This window comes from Drosophila suzukii (genome assembly GCF_043229965.1).
Source record: "Drosophila suzukii chromosome 2 unlocalized genomic scaffold, CBGP_Dsuzu_IsoJpt1.0 scf_2c, whole genome shotgun sequence".
Taxonomy (NCBI): Eukaryota; Metazoa; Arthropoda; class Insecta; order Diptera; family Drosophilidae; genus Drosophila; species Drosophila suzukii.
Genome location: NW_027255896.1, coordinates 33405870 through 33412662, shown reverse-complemented (window position 1 = coordinate 33412662; position 6793 = coordinate 33405870).

The following is a 6793-nucleotide window of genomic DNA, read 5'->3' as shown; positions in this document are numbered from 1 at the left end:
TTGGTGCAAGTTGTTATGCATAACGTCAGTTTCTTTGCTATAGCGCTGGGCAAGCTAAAGAGTATGCGATTGCAGTTACGAGGAAATCATTTTCATATATTTTTAGCAAGGAAACTGACGTTATGCATAACAACTTGCACCAAATTCTTACGTTCCCCAACACTGAAAATTTAAAATAACGTTTAACGGCCGCTGCTCCCGAATAATGAACTTGGGTATATACGTTTAAAAATCTGTTAAAAATCGATTTACCAACGGATTGTCGTGATCTATGGCGCATATTCTCCGTTATGGTTCAGCCATCAAGAAAAAAACATAAAACTAATTTCGGTTTTTACGCGTGTATTTTTAAAGAAGCCATTTATGCCAGCGTTTTTGATTTTTTTCCAAATTTTTCAACTTTGACGAAGTGTAGCTTTTGAACTAATGAATGGAACTTAATGATGTGTATAAAAAAGTTAAAGGGCATTCTATTACCTGTAAAATGAGTCCTTAATGACCGAATTCGGTTTATCACAACTCAAGTTATAAAATAAAAAAGTGCAAAAAACGTTTTTTACACTTTAAAAAAAATTGGTACCATAGAAAAAATTTTAAGTGCCCTTTTCTTAATCAGGGAGATGTATCTTACCGGAAAACAAAGGTTTCCTGAAAGGCGTATTTCATCAATTTTTTTTTGTAAACTGGTGTTAACGGTATATTATGGCTTAGCAATCAGAAGAAATTGTGATTCGGTGAAAAAAATGAATGATGCGATTTGGGCGACCTTTCTTCATTACAAGTCCACGAACGACGATCCACAGCATCATAAATGTCCTGCCGGCGCTGAGTCTTGGTGCGAATATCAAAAAGCTTTGGCCACCACTGGAATAGAAGATTTTCACCACAGCTATGAACCTTTTCCGGATGAGGTGATAACAGCAATCGAGCCAATTTATGAAGATTTGAGCAAAGACGAGCTTCTACAACGTTGTCTTGGTGGATTTACCCAGAACAACAATGAAAGCCTTAATCAACTTATTTGGAGAATTAGTCCAAAAGTTTTAGCCAGCAGCACTACGATAATAGAAATTGCAGCAAATGCAGCTGCTTGCACCTTCAATGAAGGTTATATTGCATTGCTAGCATTTCTTGAAGAGATGAAAATCAACGTCGGCCCAAGTGTTCATGAATATGTAAAAACATTCGACGAATCTCGAATTTTGAAAGCTGAAGAAAAGGCTGCGCTTCAGACAAAAGAAGCTAGAATTCTGAGAAGAATGGAGCAAAAAGATGCTTTAGATCTCGCAGATGCAGCAGGAACATTGCTTTATGGTGCTGGCATCGACGACTCTATGTAAGTGCCATGAAACAATTTTTATTCTTCAAATTTCCTTACTACAAACTTTAAACGCGTTTTTCTCAAAACGACTTTTTTGAAGACGGTGCCCACGATAACTCAAAAAATTCTGCACCGATCGGTTTGAAGTTTAATACACTTCATTAAATATATATTTGACTACCAGCCAACGATCCCCTTTTATTTATTATACCCGTTACTCGTAGAGTAAAAGGGTATACTAGATTCGTCGGAAAGTATGTAACAGGCAGAAGGAAGCGTTTCCGACCCCATAAAGTATATATATTCTTGATCAGGATCACTAGCCGAGTCGATCTAGCCATGTCCGTCTGTCCGTCTGTCCGTCTGTCCGTCTGTCTGTCCGGATGAACGCTGAGATCTCGGAAACTATGAGAGCTAGGCTATTGAGATTTGGCGTACAGATTCCTGAGCTTCTTACGCAGCGCAAGTTTGTTTCAGTAGACTGCCACGCCCACTCTAACGCCCACAAACCGCCCAAAACTGTAACTCCAACAGTTTTGATGCTAGATAAAAAATTTTAACTGAAATATATTGTTCTCGTCAATACCTATCGATTGACCTAAAAAAAGTTTGCCACGCCCACTTAAACGCCCACAAACCGCGAAAACCTGTGACGCCCACAATTTGCATGCTACATAAAAAATTTTAACTGAAATGTATTGGTATCGTCAATACCTATCGATTTATCCAAAAATAAATTTGCCACGCCCACTCTAACGCCCATAACGCTTAAATCTGTCTACCGCCGGTAGGTGGCGCATTTTAATCTCGCTTTGCTGCTTGCATATCTCCATTTAGCTGAGTAACGGGTATCTGATAGTCGAGGTACTCGACTATAGCGTTCTTCCTTGTTTTTTGCTTCTAATCGATTGTACAACGACAAAATGGCGCCTTTTTTAGGCTAAAAAACGTACTTTTACCTTAACCGCCCGTAAAAAAAATTTAAAAAATTTTTTTTAATGAAAGGGCATCGTTGGCTGGCTGGTATACTTCTAAATAACTAATTTTTTTTAATCCCATGTGTTTCAGATGATTCTACGATTTTTAATCCGGGGCACCGTAAAAGGATGAACTCTTGACATGGCCTGACTGAAGCAGCAGCAACTCCGTTATTTCTGGATATATATATATTTTTAAATTCTTAAAAATACTTCAAAAGTTACTAGATAATGTAAAAATAAAAAGAATAGAAAAATATTTAGTAGTTTCCTAAAAAAAAATTGTTTAAAAAGTGCTCTTTTTTCGCCTTTTATACCATACCCCCCCCTTAACATTCAAGTAAAATGTGTCAACTGCAAAATGCCTGTGTATATTCCGTCAAGTGAAAGAATAGGCCGTATGTACGAGGTAAATTATAGATTTGCTTTCGTTATGCGTATGTTAGGCTTAGGCTTGGCAGGCTGCAATAAATTTTGCGGATTGATGGATATATCAAGTAATTTTGTAAGTAAAGCAGTGTATAATTATACCCGTTACTCGTAGAGTAAAAGGGTATACTAGATTCGTCGGAAAGTATGTAACAGGCAGAAGGAAGCGTTTCCGACCCCATAAAGTATATATATTCTTGATCAGGATCACTACCCGAGTCGATCTAGCCATGTCCGTCTGTCCGTCTGTCCGTCTGTCCGGATGAACGCTGAGATCTCGGAAACTATGGGAGCTAGGCTATTGAGATTTGGCGTGCAGATTCCTGAGCTTCCTACGCAGCGCAAGTTTGTTTCAGTAGACTGCCACGCCCACTCTAACGCCCACAAACCGCCCAAAACTGTGGCTCCTACAGTTTTGATGCTAGATAGAAAATTTTAACTGAAATGTAATGTTCTCATCAATACCTATCGACCCGAAAAAAAGTTTGCCACGCCCACTTTAACGCCCACAAACCGCAAAACCCTGTGACGCCCACAATTTTCATGCTAGATAAAAAATTTTAACTGAAATGTATTGGTCTCGTCAATACCTATCGATTGATCCAAAAAAAAACGCCCACGCCCACTCTAACGCCCATAACGCTTAAATCTGTATACCGCCGGTAGGTGGCGCATTTTAATCTCGCTTTGCTGCTTGCATATCTCCATTTAGCTGAGTAACGGGTATCTGATAGTCGAGGTACTCGACTATAGCGTTCTCCCTTGTAAAAAAGAATGTGTCGGCCACGTTCAAAAAAGAATGGGCAAACGATTACGTGATGTTGTTAAAAACACAACAGTAGAGAAGGAAATAAAAACAGGAAAAAAAGCTGGTTAAAAAAGAAGGAGCAAAAGTCTCGGCGGAAAAGGAAAACTTACTGGAAAAACAATAGACAAATTAACGGTATATTATGGCTTAGCAATCAGAAGAAATTGTGATTCGGTGAAAAAAATGAATGATGCGATTTGGGCGACCTTTCTTCATTACAAGTCCACGAACGACGATCCACAGCATCATAAATGTCCTGCCGGCGCTGAGTCTTGGTCCGAATATCAAAAAGCTTTGGCCACCACTGGAATAGAAGATTTTCACCACAGCTATGAACCTTTTCCGGATGAGGTGATAACAGCAATCGAGCCAATTTATGAAGATTTGAGCAAAGACGAGCTTCTACAACGTTGTCTTGGTGGATTTACCCAGAACAACAATGAAAGCCTTAATCAACTTATTTGGAGAACTAGTCCAAAAGTTTTAGCCAGCAGCCCTACGATAATAGAAATTGCAGCAAATGCAGCTGCTTGCACCTTCAATGAAGGTTATATTGCATTGCTAGCATTTCTTGAAGAGATGAAAATCAACGTCGGCCCAAGTGCTCATGAATATGTAAAAACATTCGACGAATCTCGAATTTTGAAAGCTGAAGAAAAGGCTGCGCTTCAGACAAAAGAAGCTAGAATTCTGAGAAGAATGGAGCAAAAAGATGCTTTAGATCTCGCAGATGCAGCAGGAACATTGCTTTATGGTGCTGGCATCGACGACTCTATGTAAGTGCCATGAAACAATTTTTATTCTTCAAATTTCCTTACTACAAACTTTAAACGCGTTTTTCTCAAAACGACTTTTTTGAAGACGGTGCCCACGATAACTCAAAAAATTCTGCACCGATCGGTTTGAAGTTTAATACACTTCATTAAATATATATTTGACTACCAACTGCCAACGATCCCCTTTTATTTATTTTTTGCTTCTAATCGATTGTACAACGACAAAATGGCGCCTTTTTTAGGCTAAAAAACGTACTTTTACCTTAACCGCCCGTAAAAAAATTAAAAAAAATTTTTTTAATGAAAGGGCATCGTTGGCTGGCAGGTATACTTCTAAATAACTAATTTTTTTTAATCCCATGTGTTTCAGATGATTCTACGATTTTTAATCCGGGGCACCGTAAAAGGATGAACTCTTGACATGGCCTGACTGAAGCAGCAGCAACTCCGTTATTTCTGGATATATATATATTTTTAAATTCTTAAAAATACTTCAATAGTTACTAGATAATGTAAAAATAAAAAGAATTGAAAAATATTTAGTAGTTTCCTAAAAAAAAATTGTTTTAAAAGTGCTCTTTTTTCGCCTGTTATACGCAAGTTTGTTTCAGTAGACTGCCACGCCCACTCTAACGCCCACAAACCGCCCAAAACTGTAACTCCTACAGTTTTGATGCCAGATAGCTTTTAACTGAAATGTGTTGTTCTCATCAATACCTATCGATTGACGTAAAAAAAAGTTTGCCACGCCCACTTAAACGCCCACAAACCGCGAAAACCTGTGACGCCCACAATTTTTATGCTAGATAAAAAATTTTAACTGAAATGTATTCGTCTCGTCATTACCTATCGATTGATCAAAAAAAAAATTTGACACGCCCACTCTAACGCCCATAACGCTTAAATCTGTATACCGCCGGTAGGTGGCGCATTTTAATCTCGCTTTGCTACTTGCATATCTCTATTTAGCTGAGTAACGGGTATCTGATAGTCGAGGTACTCGACTATAGCGTTCTTCCTTGTTTTTATTTAAAAAACATGTGTGATCAAATAGAATCCGTCGCAAAATCACTGTATTCCATGGCTGCTGCACAAGAAAAAGAAGAAACGTGCGAAGCACAAGAAATAGAAAATACTGAAAATTTGACTGTTTCCGGTGATGGCACGTGGCAAAAGCGAGGTTTTTCGTCATTGTACGGTGTTTCTTCGTTAATTGGATATTACACGGGAAAAGTGATAGATATTTGCGTGAAAAGTGGGGTCTGTCAAACGTGTAAAATTTGGGATACAAAATTAAATTCAGTGGAATTCAAAAAATGGCACGAGAATCACGTAGAACTTGGTGAATGTGAAGCAAATCACGAGGGACCTGCAGGAAATATGGAAGTTTCAGCAATAAAAGAAATGTTCCAACGATCGGAAGAAAAGTACGGCGTCACGTATAAATATTATGTCGGAGACGGAGATAGCAAGACGTACACCGGCGTAGTTCAATCTCAACCCCACGGCGAATATTTTATAATACATAAAAAAGAATGTGTCGGCCACGTTCAAAAAAGAATGGGCAAACGATTACGTGATGTTGTTAAAAACACAACAGTAGAGAAGGAAATAAAAACAGGAAAAAAAGCTGGTCAAAAAAGAAGGAGCAAAAGTCTCGGCGGAACAGGAAAACTTACTGGAAAAACAATAGACAAATTAACGGTATATTATGGCTTAGCAATCAGAAGAAATTGTGATTCGGTGAAAAAAATTAATGATGCGATTTGGGCGACCTTTCTTCATTACAAGTCCACGAACGACGATCCACAGCATCATAAATGTCCTGCCGGCGCTGAGTCTTGGTGCGAATATCAAAAAGCTTTGGCCACCACTGGAATAGAAGATTTTCACCACAGCTATGAACCTTTTCCGGATGAGGTGATAACAGCAATCGAGCCAATTTATGAAGATTTGAGCAAAGACGAGCTTCTACAACGTTGTCTTGGTGGATTTACCCAGAACAACAATGAAAGCCTTAATCAACTTATTTGGAGAATTAGCCCAAAAGTTTTAGCCAGCAGCCCTACGATAATAGAAATTGCAGCAAATGCAGCTGCTTGCACCTTCAATGAAGGTTATATTGCATTGCTAGCATTTCTTGAAGAGATGAAAATCAACGTCGGCCCAAGTGCTCATGAATATGTAAAAACATTCGACGAATCTCGAATTTTGAAAGCTGAAGAAAAGGCTGCGCTTCAGACAAAAGAAGCTAGAATTCTGAGAAGAATGGAGCAAAAAGATGCTTTAGATCTCGCAGATGCAGCAGGAACATTGCTTTATGGTGCTGGCATCGACGACTCTATGTAAGTGCCATGAAACAATTTTTATTCTTCAAATTTCCTTACTACAAACTTTAAACGCGTTTTTCTCAAAACGACTTTTTTGAAGACGGTGCCCACGATAACTCAAAAAATTCTGCACCGATCGGTTTGAAGTTTAA